Source organism: Crocuta crocuta, unplaced genomic scaffold (assembly GCF_008692635.1).
Source record: "Crocuta crocuta isolate KB4526 unplaced genomic scaffold, BGI_CrCroc_1.0 scaffold562, whole genome shotgun sequence".
Lineage (NCBI taxonomy): Eukaryota > Metazoa > Chordata > Mammalia > Carnivora > Hyaenidae > Crocuta > Crocuta crocuta.
Genome location: NW_027531012.1, coordinates 769,208 through 785,409, shown reverse-complemented (window position 1 = coordinate 785,409; position 16,202 = coordinate 769,208). Strand labels below are relative to the sequence as shown.

The 16,202-nt window shown below is 37.9% G+C and overlaps 1 long non-coding RNA gene across 1 annotated transcript; it reads left to right on the top strand.

The window, feature by feature from the left end:
• The first annotated feature begins 49 nt into the window (after window positions 1-49).
• LOC144237174 (uncharacterized) lies at window positions 50-1,925 on the top strand. Its single transcript, XR_013336775.1, has 3 exons — window positions 50-214; window positions 1,435-1,523; window positions 1,838-1,925. It is a non-coding gene; the product is annotated as an uncharacterized LOC144237174 (long non-coding RNA).
• The last annotated feature ends 14,277 nt before the right edge of the window (window positions 1,926-16,202 follow it).

Sequence of the window (16,202 nt, the reverse complement as noted above, 5' to 3'; positions counted from 1 at the left end):
CTGCTGGAAAACTCTCGTAGCCGACTCACCACCTCCTGAGACTGCTTCCTGAAGCTCGTTTTAAAGGCGTTTCTTTGCACCGAGTAGAAACGTGTTGCCTTCAGCCTTTCACCCTTTGGTTCCACTGTTTGACGCCGAGAGAATCAACCTAAACCCTCTCCTCCAGGAAGAATCAACAGTCCTTCAAGGGCAGGCCAGGCCAGATGTTTTCCAAGTAAGTGTGAGGACGTTGAACACACTTCTGAATTCCCCATGAAGACAGATTTTGAAGATGGCTCCTCACCCCACACTCCACTCTCAGACTTTTCCTCTTTTCTGGGCAAAACAGCCCAAGTTGCTAGAGTTTATTTTTCTGTATCTCTTCACTTCTTCCTAAGACCGCAGACCCTCCAAATGTTCTTCAAAATGAGCCTTTCTTCTTCCACCGTCTTCCCTCTGCAAAAAAGGGGGAAGGTCTGGCATCAGACTGGAAACAGGGACTCAGAAAAAGGGCTTGTAGGAAAGCTTCTACTCTGAAAGAATTTACCTATTCTGTTTACTCATCTTCCAGGGGCAGCAGACCCCAGCCAGGGGAAGGTGCTCTTCGGGACCCAGCACCAGGCCCAGCTCACCCTCCTCCTGTTGCCTTTCTCCCTGAGCTTCCTTCCACAGCCACACACTCACGGCCTTTCTCCCTGAGCTTCCTTCCACAGCCACACACTCACAGCCTTTCTCCCTGAGGTTCCTTCCACAGCCACACACTCATGGCCTCACACTTTTAGTTGGATCTCCACATCTTTCCTTTCCTCCTGACGAGACTGTCAGGATCTTGAAAGCAAGATCTCTGTAACTCCATGTGTCTTCACATAACAGTGTTTAACAAAAGAAAAGATTCCCACCTTTGTTCAGAAATATGCATTTAAGGGGGTGGGCTTTGCCTTCATATAAAGGTTGAAACCCCTGATTTATGACTAAAGAGTTCCACATTCATGAGCAAATCATTTATGCCATCAGTTTTGGTTTCTTTGTAAAAGAATTCCTACTCTTGAAGTTCATTCATGCAATGACTAAAAAAACCCCTACCAAATCCCAGCTACGTTTCAGAGTTGGGGATAGAGCACTGAACAAGGTCAAGTGGGGATTAGTAGATAAAGAAACAAATAGCAGATATGGTGGGGGAGGGGGAAGGGGGGTGATGGGCATGGAGGAGGGCACCTGTGGGGATGAGCACTGGGTGTTATATGGAAACCAACTTGACAATAAACTATTTTTAAAAAAATCGGTGCAAAGGAATACATTTAAAGACTTATTGTTTTTTAAACAAAAAATAGCAGGGTGGGGGGAAAAGTAAGCAGGGGTGGAGTGGAAGCTACTTGGAAAGGATGGCTAGGGACATGCCATATGTACCTGGCATATAATAACATTTCAAAAGATGTTCTCATTTCTTCTTCACAGCTTTTGTTTCACTAGTCCCACAACACAAGGACATTTTAATTTGTGAAATCTCATGTGGAGAATTGTAGGAGGCTATGATGCTCCAAAAGGTAAGAATTTTGTTTTATTCACCACTGTATCCCTAGGATGTAGCTGAAAATTGACACTTAGTAGATACTCAATAAGAATTTGTTAAATGAATAAATGAATGTAATTCTTCAATAATAGATTCTGTCTGGGCTAGTTAAGAAAAGACTAAAGTACTTGAGGATGTGCTACACAATGAACTGAATGAATTCCTGCTTGACAAAGCACATTGTCACAGATAATATTTGATTGTTTCAGGAATATACTACTGAAAATTCTCCCATTATGCAAATGTGTTATTTTTCCTTTTAAGTTTTTATTTTTCTTTGTGTTTCAGAGAAGAAATATCCATAGAGCTAGAGAAAAACACCTCTGGGAAACAACAGTTCATTAACAGTTCACTGAAGTGCATTAAACTATCCAAGTAAGTTTATTTCCCTGGAAAGAATCAAATGTCAAGCATATACACATGATTTTCTATCTCAAGCTTCTCTAAAATTGCAGAGCGACAGAACAAGAGAATAAGAGATTCTGTCATGAGAAAAAGAACAATTTGCATTCTATTTCCTATTCCTTATGGGATTAAAATATCACTGTTTGGCAGTAGTCATAAAATACAGCTGTATGAGATGTTTTCTTCAGTTCTGGAGTTGGACCAAATTAAAGAAAACAAAACAAAACAACTGCAAATCAACTTCTGATGAAGAAAAAGCTAATTGTAGTTAATTGTACTCCATTCTTTCCTTTCCTTTCTTTTCTTTTCCTTCCCTTCCCCCTTTCCTTCCCCCTTCCCTTCCCTTCCCCCTTTCCTTTCCCTTCTCTTCCATTCTCTTCCCTTCCCTTCCCTTCCCTTCCCTTCCCTTCTTCAACCAGGACAGCTTATATATTCATTTAACAAATATGTACCGAGTGCCTTCTATGGGTTGAGCACTGTTCTAGGATCTGAGGTGACAGCAGGTAAGCAAATCACAATCTTTTCTCCTTACAGAACTTAGCGTTAATCCATGATAGTTTTAGTTTACTCATTCTGAACTATATTATATTATTTGTTCAATCCCTTGATTCATCTGATTTGTATGTACTATTTTCAGTTTTGTTCCTTCAAGGCTTGTTTCTGATTGGTATGGTTTATGTTTTCATTTATTACGGTTAGTTTCCTCTTAAGATATACTGTTAAAGCTAGGAATGCATGCTTTTCATGTTTATTCTTTTCTGAGAGAAACAGAGCATGAGTGGGGGAGGGGCAGAGAGAGAAAAGGAAACACAGAATCTGAAACAGGCTCCAGGCTCCAAGCTGTCAGCACAGGGCCCAGTGCGGGGCTCGAACTCACAAATTGTGAGATCATGACCTGAGCCACAGTTGGACGCCTAATCAAGTGAGCCACCCAGGGGCCCTGAAATGCATTTTAAATAAAGTTATTGTATACACTGAGTGGAAAGTGTGGTTTTTTGTTTTGTTTTGTTTTTTGAGAGAGAGAGTACAGACAAACAGGGGAGGGACAGAAGAAGAGGGAGAGAGAGAAATCTTAAGTAGGCTCCATGCCTAGCATGGAGCCCAATGTGGGGCTTGATCTCATGACCATGGGATCAAGACCTGGGCTTAAATAAAGAGTCGGACATTTATTTATTTATATATATGTATTTATTTATTTATTCTTTTATAGTTTATTGTCATGTTGGTTTCCATATAACACCCAGTGCTCATCCAAACAAGTGCCCTCCTCCATGCCCATCACCCCCCTTCCCCTCTCCCCCACCCACATCAGCCCTCAGTTTGTTCTCAGTATTTAATACTCTCTCATGGTTTGCCTCCCTCCCTCTCCCCAATGATTTTTTTCCCCTTCTCCTCCCCCATGGTCCTCTGTTAAGTTTATCCTGTTCCACGTATAAGTGAAAACATATGATATTTGTCCTTCTCTGCTAGACTTATTTCGCTCAGCATAACACCCTCAAGGTCCATCCATGTTGCTACACATGGCCAGATTTCATTGTTTCTCATTGCCATGTAGTATTCCATGGTATAGATAAACCACATCTTCTTGATCCATTCATCCGTTGATGGACACTTAGGCTCTTTCCATGTTTTAGCTATTGTGGAGAGTGCTGCTATGAACATTGGGGTCCATGTGCTCCTATGCCTCAGCATTTCTGTATCCCTTGGGTAAATTCCTAGCAGTGCTACTGCTGGGTCATAGGGGAGTTCTATTGTTAGTTTCCTGAGGAACCTCCACACTGTTTTCCAGAGGGGCTGCACCAGTTTTCATTCCCACCAACAGTGTAGGAGGGTGCCCGTTTCTCCACATCCTCGCCAGCATCTAGAGTCTCCTGATTTGTCCATCTTAGCTAAAGAGTCAGACATTTAAACCAACTGAGTCACCTAGGCGTCCCAAGTGTGGGTAAATTTTAAATTGTTTAATTATTATTATTTATTATCAAGAACTACTGTGTTGTTTGCCACAGGGCTAAGGCAGGAGATGCCACCATTACTGCAGAGCTGTTCCTGAGAAGATTCTTTCTGGCTAGGATGATAGTCCCTCATCAGAAAATGCCTTGCTTCCTAGTGAGGGGTGGGACAAGACCTAAGCTAATGTGTTTTCCAGTCCCCTATGAATCTTTCTGTAGGGAAATTTCTAAAGTGACAGTTTACCTGCAGACACAACTCACTTTAGTGTCCAGTGCTTCAGGCAACCTTATCTAAGTAGATCCAGGTGAGAGCCCAGTGACTCAATAGATATTGAGTATAGGTTTAATACACAAGCAGAAACTCAAAATGAGATCTGAAGAACCATTAATAAGATCCTACATACAGATCTTGTTGTTCCTCTTAATTCCCTGTTTCATTGCTATAGTTCAGTCTTTCATTCTCTCTCAACCATGCTGTTGGAATGACCTCCAAAGCATTTACCCTGTATCTGGTCAATTCTTTCTGCAACCCTTTCTCTAGTCTCCAGAGATAGTTTTCTAAAACATGAGTGCAATCATGTAAACCTTCATGGGACCAGTCTCATCCATATTCCCTCTCTGACCCTGCGCTCTGCGTCCCTATCCACAGGCTACAAAGAGGAACCTGAAAAAAATCATAAGGCAGGGAGGACTCTTTCAAAGTCTCCTGCTTTGATATTCTTCATGATGTGACTCATGTTCTCTGTCTTTGTCATATCCCTAGACATTTAAAATGTCACTAACCATAGGTCAGTAGGTCACATAGAATTATTGTGTGCTAATACTGATGCACAATAGCTCTCAATTAACATCACAGTTTAGTTCTGGCTTGGACCATTGGGTCGGCACTGTGTGTGTAACTCAGTGCATAGCTGAGTTCTGACTAGTTGAGTCGCTCATTTTCCCACTGTCCTAAACATTACTCTGAGAAATACTTTAGAAGAAAGCAGGAAACTGCTCCTGCACTGTTCGAAACCTTTTCTATGTCCAATGACACATACCATTTATTTGTTCTGGAAATAGCAGATCTGAAATGCATGCATATTTATTAACTACTGTGTATGCAGACTGCCCAGAATAGTCATTGAAGGGGCATATGCCATGCCCACGTCTCTCACATTCTTTGGCTGAAAGGTTATTTTTGTAGTCTACTTCAATGTCTATTAAGACTGTTTCATGTGTCAGATTGTATGCAATTGCCTAATCACTTTGTAGTGGGACAGCCTCTGGTCCACAGTGATCAATTTCAAACTCCAAAATTCCTGGTAACAATCTTGTATGACAAAGTTAGTATTTTAGGAGCTGAAGAACTGAATCTGATATAGACGTTTCACATTTGAGGCACAATAATAACTATGTGATTCAAGTCTACATGCTTTGATAGAGTTTTGTGATGACTTACTAGTGTTTTCCTAGCTCCTTGTCCCACACAATCTTTCTCATACGCATATAGAGAGAGTGGTCTTACAAAAATGAATCAGACTCATTATAAATGCATAATATAATACCTTTCATAGTTACAGTTAAAGAAGGTTGTTCTTCATAATGTGAATGATGCCACCCTAAATTCCCTTGAGATAATTATCTCTTATCCTACATGCATTTGTACACTTCTTCATCCGCTTCTCTCATCTGCTTATTTCTCTCTTGACTTATAAAGCTCATGTTATCTTAGAAATTGGGAAATGGTGGGTGCCTGGGTGGCTCAATTGGATGAGTGTCCAACTCCTGATTTCAGCTCAGGTCATGATCCCAGGGTCATGGGATTGAGCCCTGCATTGGGCTCTACACTCAGCATGGAATCTATTTAAGACTCTCTCTCTCTCTCTCTCTCTGCCACTCTACCCCACTTGTGTGCTCTCTCTCTAAAAAAAGAAAAGAAAAGAAAAGAAAAAAAAGAAAAGAAGAGAAAAGAAAGAAATTGGGAACTGGTCTGTTTGAATGTTTTGTCTATTCAGGGATTTAAAAAAATCAACATATCAAAAGAATTTTCTTTTTTCTATTTTAAACCTTTACTTGGGGGTACTTATACTTTCTGATTTCCAGTTTGAAGTATAAACATACCTAAGCATAGCCTAGTATAGCTTGAAAGGGCAGTGATGAACTTCTGTTGTTATTCATACTTCTCATTACACCATTATCTGCAAATGGAAACAATTATTATTTATGATCATGATAATGAAGATTTACAACAGAGTTTGTTACAGGTGATGAGTGCAAATCATTTAAATTATCAGAACTCTCCAGAAAGAGGTCTGGGTTGGATTAAAGGACCAAACTCTATGGAAGGTTTTTAAGGTTGAAACTGAATAACCTAACAGAATGTTATAAAGGTTAAAAACCAGCTGTTTTATTTGTTCATTAATTTCTTCATTCTTTTCTCAACCAGAAACTGTATATTAAATATCTATTCTCCTGGTTTTGGAATTTTCATAATTATATCCTCTGCTGCAGTGAGGATTCTTGACATATCTCCTGGGGTGTACATGTAATCGTTTGTCTTGGGTGTTTACCTAGAAGCAAACTTTCTGAATCTAGGAATCATCTCATTTTAGAAATTAAATGTCTAATTTAGTGTCATGATAAATATTCTGTGCTTTATTTAAAATGAAACTGGCCTCCCTCTCTGAGCTCAAGTCTGTTTCAAGCTAGAAGACTGCCATGGAGAATGGGTGTGTGTGTGATCAGTTTCTTATCTATTGCCTCCCTGCTTTATGCTTCTCTTCAACTTCTAATTGGCCCTACCTCTCATTTCCTTTACTAGGCCCCCCAGGGCTCCCACAAATTTGGAAAGGAGAAGGGGCAGGAGGAGAGGAAAGGGACAAGAAAGGTCTTAGTTGACAGATTGTGTGTGTGTGTGTGTGTGTGATCTGATGTAGGTGCTCTCAGTCTTTGATGCTGAGAAGAGTCAGAAGCTGACTCTTCCTCTGGTCAGGGTGCGGGTGCTTTTTGTGGGTTCCTGAGAGATACTGTCCACAACTCTCCACCATACCAGTGGGGTTTGAGCTTGTTCTTGATGCAGGTACAGCTCTTTTCTGCTGCCAGACAAACGGCTTCAGTCACAACCTTTTGCCTTTAAATTTCTTAGTCAAGGGTCAAACTCCAGAGTATGTGTGTCAAGTTCTCCAAGAGGTTCTTCCCAAACTTGGTTCGAAGTAAGAGAAAAGAATTTCTCTTCTACCACCCTCCTACCAATCCTGGAGAGGGAATGAGGGAAATTCCAAAGCAAAATCTAGACTGGTGTTTGACTCTCTGGGTATCACGGGCTAGCCAAGTTGACACATAAAGTTAACCGTGACGGATGTCTATTTGACCAAGTGCAGATGTGAAATAGGCATATGAATATACAAGTCTAGAGTTTAGGACATGAATGGAAGATCTTTCAGCATATGAATGGTATTAAAAATCAGGGGTTGACTGGATCACCAAGAGAGTGAGTATAGACAGCAAAGAGTACCAAGGACTGTGTCCTGGCACATTACAACATAAGAGATCAAGGACTAGAGGAGGAACCAGCAAAGTGAAACAAGCATCCACTTTGATTGGAAGAAGATGGAAAAAGGAGTTCAATGTTTTTGAACCAGAATAAAGAATGTATTAAGGAGGAAATGTGGTCAACTGTATTCAATACTACTGAAGGTCAGGTATAACTGAGACTAAGAATTGGTGACGTTAATACTCAGCGTGGTACCTTACCAAAAGTGCTTTTGGTGTAATGGTGGCCTGAGTGAAGTGGGTTTAGGAGAGAATGGGGATCCCTGAAAGTGTTGGGGTGGCTGTTGCCCCGGCATATTATTATTATTATTTGCGCTTTCTTTCATTCCCAAAATGTTCCTGTTTGTATGCTAAAATATATGTTGACCCCAGCGGAGAACAAATGGAGACAGAGGATGTAAATATCTCTTAAAACGAAACTTGGAATACAACTGACAGAGCAGAAAACTCCTCAGACATTTGATAAGCAACTGTTACTTTGTATTAATATTAATTTTAGCACATAATGATTAATGGACGGCCAATTTAGTAGTTTTATCCTTGTTTCCTTTAGTCTTAAGCAAACATGAAGGCATATTTAGTAGCTCATCAAGAAGCCAGGTGCAAATCACTTGAGAATATAAACTTGAGACACATTTGTCCTTTGATTTGGTCATTCCCTATGCTCCTGTCTAGCTCATCTTCTAATACTCCAGGAAGACCAGAATTTGCATCTGGGGAAGTGCAAATTCTCCTGTGGTCTCAGTATCATCAGCCCAGCTGATAATGGCTAAGAGTAGATCCAGCCCCAGTAACATACGCCATGGCACCTGTGGCATGTTTTTGGCCTGATGTTAAAGAAACTTGTGTTTCTCACCACATCTTATTTGTTTTGATCCCGCAGCTCCTCACGTAATTCCTAGACGGTATCATAGCTATGATTAGGACTGAGCAACTGAGGCTTCGCACCAGGGAACCAAACGTATATGATGCAAACATTTCTAATAAAGATTGTTAAAATTTTTTCAGTTTCAAATTTTGTTTCATTTATATGTTGACAACACGAATACTTCTTTAGCATCAAAGAAATACTTGAATTTAGTTCTGAGTGAGCACAGAGTGAAGCTAGGGATTCCAGATGGTGTTTAATGCTTATTGTAATAGTGAGCCAGGGCATGAATTATGCAACATATTTGAAATGTCAAAATATTTTTTCCTGAATCATGGGTGAATATTGTAAACATTGGAAAATCTTCAATGAATGAATAAATGGTGAAAAAGTTTCAAAATTTTCAGTGAAGATTTTATTCATATGCATTGTAATTAGAATATTGAGGGTGGGGGAAGCAATTTCTATAATCATGTTTCACCAAGGGAGAAGAATGTGTGAAAGTTGAAAATGAGGATTATTGCTCTGCTAATATTAAAAATTGTATTTTTTCAAAGAATCAATTTAAAAGTAAATTCTTTGCTAAGACTGTATCTTACCATTTTTTAATTATTTATGTTTGGTACACTAATAAATATATAGTTTAATACCTGTATTAATAAGTATTGGTTTAAATGAAACATCAGTATTAGTGTTTATCATGAAGTTGTTCTAAATGTTCCATGAGGATCTCTATTCCAGTTATTCTGTGGTCTATAAATAAAAAGTAAAAACACAATTGCCCACCAGGTGGCAGTAGTATGTCAAATTGTTCTACAAACACACAGGCAGTGTAGGGGCACTTCACTAAATTCTTCAGATGTGAAGAAATTGAGTTCTGTTCCTGCCTTCAACTAACTCAGTCTCTTCTGCAACTGAAATATGTGCTTTGTGTCTTTTTTTCTTTTTCTTTTTGTAGTAAAAATCATAAAATAGAAGAAAAAGTCAGGCTACCATAGCTATTTTGCCAGTGTGGAGCCTGAGGTACCAAGTGGTTTTGTGATGTTCTGGAATCAAATTATGAGGATAGTGTCACTCCTGCTCTGAGCCAAGAGTAAACCTAATAGACATTAGGTGGTATTACCATCTGTGATGGTATTTCCACTAAAAATATATGTGGTTTTAGACATTGTGCTTTTTTTTCACATTTCTTTGCCCCCAGATAATTAAAACTAGTATTTGTTGATTAGAAAGGAATTGTGATTTTAAGGTAACTAGTCACATCCCAACTAGTGACAATAGAGTTGCGAGTTGGTGGGAGCACTCTTACTCTCATCCCATCTGTACATTTCAATATACTCCATCAGGGTATTTGAATATATTATATGTTATAATCATATTAAACATAACACAAAATGATCCCATTCCCATATCCTCAACACAAATTTTTTTATTTAGATTCTTTCTTTCTTATTTAGAATCTTTATCTACATTTATACACAGTTCTAATTAAAGTACCCATAATATTTAATTTTTTTCACTAAGTTCATAAGCCATTTTTTTATCTTTTATCTTTATATTTATCTTTTTATGTGTAATCTTAATATTTAGTTACAAAGAATGTTATAATTTATTTTATTTCTATGGTGGACACAGGTTGTATCTAATTTTATATGTTGTAGTTTATAGAATGTGTGATGTTCTGGATGACCTGAGTTCAGATATTTTATTTAATTCTGTTTGTAAATATTGTCATATTTGCCAAAACACATTCTGAATTTGATTCCCAACACCTGTCAAGAACTCTGTGTGTGTGTGTGTGTGTGTGTGTGTGTGTGTGTGCACCAAGACACTTTTTCTGGGAAACTGACTTAAGGAACTAGTTCAAACAAGCTAGAAAGTCTGAGAAATACAATGTTAGGAAGTTTCTTCATACTTTATTTAAATTTTAGGAATGGTAGCATAACTTTATTTTTTGTAAATAATGTTTTTCTGTTCTTTTTTCTTTCTTCATTTCTATAACCAAATAATTGATATGAAGTTCACTTGGATGTAAGTTTTAGATCTAGATCAATTTTCTCAATATTGCACTACAATTATCCTTCTCTATCTATTAAATAATATTCACCATCCTGGAATTATGTGATTCTTATTTCACTGAACACTTAAGCACAATATATACATTGGTTTATTTGAGTTTTAAAATTTTTATTCATGTTTGTTTTTGTTTCAGTGTTGCATTATTTAATTATTGTTACTTTATCTGGAAGGGCTGCTGATATTTGGCACTTCTCTCACCTTTATCATTATTCGTCTCTAGAATATTCTTTACCATTTATTTTTCTATTCTTATTTAATAAAACATATTTTTATGATTTTCGCTTGGCTATCACCAAATCAACAAATGGACTGGTTAAGAAGTTATCTTTGTTTGAATTTTTATTCTGAAACAAAACATGCTCATTGTAATAAAAATTTAGACCATAGTGAAACATAGAAAGTGAAAGTCTCAATCACACACTATTTAGGGACAACTCATATTATCATATAGATACTTGAGTTTCCAATCTTTATATATATTATCTATGCAAAAACTATACTATTCTGGAACTGGTTCTTATTACTCACAATGGATGGCAGGGTCTCTTAATATCTATTAATATAAATTACCTCACTTTTTCAAATGGCTGAACAATCTTTTATTGAACAAATATAATTTATTTAGAAAAATTTTTTATGGACCTTTAATTTTTTTCAACTTTCTAAATTTTTTTAAATTATTACAAGGATTATTACAATGAACATCCTCTAACTAAATACATCTGCCTGTAGTTGAGAATTTACTCCTGAGGTCTAAATTGTAGCAGAAGAATTGTTAAGTCAGAAACTTCCTTTAATTGTGATAGATAATTGACAAATTGGCCTCTAAAAAGTTGCTCTGAATTATCCTTCCACCTACAGCATCTAATAATTACTATTTCCAAACTAGTCAATTTAACATATTTTGAAGGTCTGAGAATACCTGTCTTTTTATTGTTGGGTAAACATTGTGTGAAACATCTGCTTTCCTCTTGTTCCGTACCGATTTTGATTGACTTACTGGAGAAACAGGTTTTTATGATTTTAGCCTTGTATTTTGACTTAGATGTTTGTAAAATTATTTAATATATCTCTTCAAAAGTTTAAGCATTTTAGGTCAAAGGCATGAAAATACATATACAACTCTGGAAATCTCTTCCCTTCCTGATATTCGTTCAGTGCACACAAATTTCTATGGTCAACTAGCAAGTTAGGGATCATGAATTCATATCATCTTGGCCACCAAATAGCTGGGGACTTTAGGCAAGACACTTAATCTTACTATTTCTTAATTTCCTCCTTGGTAATAGTCACTGACCTCACAAGGTTGTTGTGGAAACAAATAATAACAGTGATGAGGATAGTAATAATATTTTGAGTAGTGATTTATAGCTTTCAAAGCACTTTGGTGCACATTATCTCTTTTGATCTTTATAATAACCTTATATGGTAGATAAGAGCAGCATTTTATTGTCATTTTTTCACAGAAAAGAACTAAGGCACAGTTAAGATTTGGTAAAATTATTAACCAATGTTTCTTTAAGAAGTCAAAGTCACTACACAAAGGTAATACCAAGGGCAGGGAAACACATGTGTTCCTAACAAGGAGCTTTAGGGAATACTGTCTGTGTATGGCATTTCTTCTTCCAATGTTCCAAAGGATGTTTGTTGTGATAAAAAGACTGGACTGCGACCAGCTTTTTTTCCCTCCACATTTTACACCAAAACTCTTGGTATATAGTTATATAGAAAAGTTTAATTACTAGAAAATAGAAATGTATGTGTGGTTTATAAATGCTTACATTGTATGGAAACTGAGAATTATCAGACAGGCTTTGCTTTTACATAGCACTTCATCTCACCGATGCCCAATGAAGATCGGTCAGGCAAGTGTTCTTCCCTCCATCACCACAGGAGGCCTGGGCTATGCATCTAACTGTAGCGTCTGTTTTCTCATTTTTCACTAGAAATTTTTTACAAGCACTGATGTGTATATATACATATTTTTTGGGGGGAGGGAAGGGGTACCCTTGAAAGAGAAGAAAGCCCTGGGGTGCCAGGGTGGCTCAGTCATTTAAGTGTCTAACTTCGGTTCAGGTCATGATTTCGTGGTTCGTGAGTTTGAGCCCAGCATCAGGCTCTGTGTTGACAGCTCAGAGCCTGAGGCCTGCTTCGGATTCCATGTCTCTCTCTCTCTCTCTCTCTGCCCCTCCCCTGCTCAAGCTCTGTCTCTCTCAAAAATAAACATACATTAAAAAATTTAAAATAAAAAAGAAAGAAAAGAATCCTTGACATTAACAGAAGCGTAGCTAAAGCTCTAAAACTTGGATTATACATTTTTAATCTATTGATCCAGTAAATATTTTAAAAATTTCCCTGTTTTCCAGAATGCAAGAAATATCAAATATCAAATCATAAAGTTCATTATGAACAGAATGACTAATAATTTTTCTCTCTAGCTTGATCTGTGTCAATAATCAAGAACTCTTTTGGGGCACCTGGGTGGCTCAGTCGGTTAAGTTTCCAACTTTGCCTCTCAGGTCATGAGTTTGAGCCCCACATCTGGCTTTCTGCTCTCAGCACAGGGCCTGCTTCAGATCCTCTGTTCCCCTCTCTCTATGCCTCTCCTCTCTCTCAAAAATAAATAAACATTTAAAAAATAACTCTTTTGGAGTATTTCCCATAGAATCAGATTTGCAGTACAATGTGTATTTCTCACTTGGGGATTAAAACTTTCAGTAATTTAATTACATTATTTAGCTCCCTTCCCAGGAAACTGAAACCTGGAAACATGTATCTGACTCTGCTTTATTGGGGATACAGATGGGAAATAAGAAAGCAAAATTTTTTTCATAAAAGGATAGGCTTAAAGAGTTGCAGGCCTGTTCTTTTCAATTACAACAAGAAATAGTTATTGAGAGCTTACAGAGAATTGGAAACTTTGGATACCAAAGTAGGGAAATAATATCCTTGTCCTGAAGGAGCTCACATATTAATCTAGTCAGAACTATAGAATTTTAGGCTCAAAAGGGAAGTTTGAAATAAATTCATCCAATGCCTTTCATTTTACAGGTGGAAAAATGTAACTAGTGATGTGAAGCACAAGTGTTTTAGTTATGGTTCTTTAGTTTAAAATAGTAGAAATCCAGGAAAAATAAATGGAAGAAAAAAAGGAACATTTACTGTCTTTTATAGCCAATAGTTTAAGGATAGTTCAGCTTTGGGCACAGCTAGATCAAGGTGCTCAAATGATTCTCTCCCCCCATCCCCTGTTTTTACCTCCTCTCCTCCCACTTCCCTTCACCTTCCTCCTCTTTCCTCTGCCCCTCCCTTCCTCCTCTCTTATCACCTGATTGTGCCACACTTTTAATTTTGACCTCTCTCTCATGTGTCAAGCTGGTCTTGTTCATGCGGTAGGAAAGATGATGATTGGAAGCCCTATCATTCACAAACCAGTATCAGGGAGAGTCTTTCTGTCTCCTTCTAAGGGCAGAAAGGATACAGAAGGACTCTTATGGCTCAGTTATGAGCGATCCTTCTGCCACTGTGGGGCTCCCAGATTGACAGTCCTTCCAGAGGTACATAGAGTAGACAATTCCTCAAAGAATTCCGAAAAGGAATGGGGCTGGGTAAGGTAACATAGCAAATACAGAAGAACCTGAGATCAGAAAACAAACCTCGTAGGCCATGAAGTTCCCAACATTGCTGCAGATGATGCCTGTGGAGGGCTCTGGTGTCCACTTCTCTTGTCATGATGCCCAGAATGAACGGTACAAGAGCAACCACTATTCCTAGCCTTGATTTCAGTTATTATCTGCCTTGTTCCATTCTATGTTGGATTTTTTAAATAATTATTTTAAGAAGTTTAGTAAATATGTTTTCTTTTTATAAAATTCGCTTCAGGTCTTGGAATAGGTAGTTGCAACATAATAAATAAATCGCACTTATCAATACTTTTCCTGTGCTTTTGACAAACTTGGGGCTTTCTTACTTACTAGATGTTCTCACTTCTATTCAGTCTCCTATAAGGACATAGCAGTTTTTCTGAAATGCTGGATTCCATTAGTTTTACATAGTAACTCCCAGAACCTGGCCCCAGGTTTTCTGTTTTATCTGAGTGTTTACAATGGATAGCTCTTGAGATGGGAAATATTTTTAACACAGGCTCACTGTTTAATTGCATACTGGATTTTATACTTTCGGCTTGTACATTTTTTATTGTCATGACTTCTGTGTCTAACAAGCAAGAATCAGATCACATTCACATATTTATAGATATGATAGGATGGCTATTTGTAAAAATGAGAAAATAGGTGATTCGTTTGTTTTTAGGTAAGTCTGGAATTTTCAAAATTTCATTTTCTCATAATCTGATTTTGGCTGGAAATGTAATGCCAGGCACCAGAAAATTTTATGTTGAGAGTACAAGCTGTAAATGGAAGAAACTTCAGTCGCCTGAGATTTTCCTACAAGGGGCTCTTGGATGTGAACACATTTATTGCTGTGTTCAGTCTCCCAAGCTTCACAGTTTTTGTGGCTTGGCCAGTCATTAAAACAGACAACAGGAAGCCCACACATGAATTCATCAGGCTGTTTGCATCTCTTACATATTGTCTAAGCCTACGAAATCCAGGGCTGAAAAGGAGCTTCAGGGTGTTGGCAACCACGGGTCCTCAGTCTTGTTGCTCTGCCCTCTTCAGTGTGCAGAAGAGGTCATCTCACGGTCCAAGATGGCTGCTCTATGTGTGCATAGGAGTCAGCAAGAGGGGGAGAGAGGCAGCGGGAGGCCATACACCCTTACTTTTAAAAAGGTCCAGGGGCGCCTGGGTGGCTTAGTCGGTTGAGCGTCCGACTTTCGCTCAGGTCATGATCTCGCGGTTCGTGGGTTCGAGCCCCGCGTCGGGCTCTGTGCTGACTGCCGGCTCAGAGCCTGGAGCCTGTTTCAGAGTCTGTCACTCCCTCTCTCTCTGAGCCTCCCCTGCTCACGCTGTCTCTTTCTCTCTCTCTCCTAGAAATTATAAATTAAAAAAAAAACATTAAAAAAAAAAAGGACAGCTCAAGAGATGTGGAGATTCTAATATCAGAGGGGAAGATTGGAAAAAAATATCATAGGGTTTCTATGCTGATCAAGATATTAAGAATATTTGTGAGAACATTAAAGTTACTCATGCAGTATGTATTGAATACTAATTTTGGGGGTGGCCTTGTACAAAACGCAGAATGCACAGATCACAGTTACACTTGTACCTTACTCTTGAGATCCTCAGAGCCTGGGCTGACCAGCTTCAGATTTCATCCTGCCAGTAAAGGCTATGGTGTAATGTGTACTCTTCCCTCACCCCTGAATTTTAGCAATAAAATATTTTAGTTTGTGTGTCTCTGTGAGCAGGGTAAGAGGATAACCATATAGGCGAGTTTGTCACCCAACTCTAAGTGCTCCTCCACCCCCAGATCAGTTTGTCTTGACCAATGGGAAAATCTGTCTGAATAATGATTTGGACTTGATTAAAACCACCTGTACATAAGAATAAAAAATGTATTTAATTAGAATATATATATGTACACACGTGTATGTATATATTTAATCACTCTCTTTTTTAATATACACATATATTCCATGTATATATGCATAATTTATTTAGAATTAAACTATACTTCTAAAATAAAAAATAAAGAGTTTTAGCTACAAATCACACACATACAAATTAAAAATAAAACAACCTGTAATATGTTGATGACTTATATATGGTGTGTTGTTGGTTGGTCATAGAGTTATAAGTTGTTTTCTAGGTGTGTTCTTTTTGCTTAATTTTATTTTAGTTTTAATAATATTTAGATA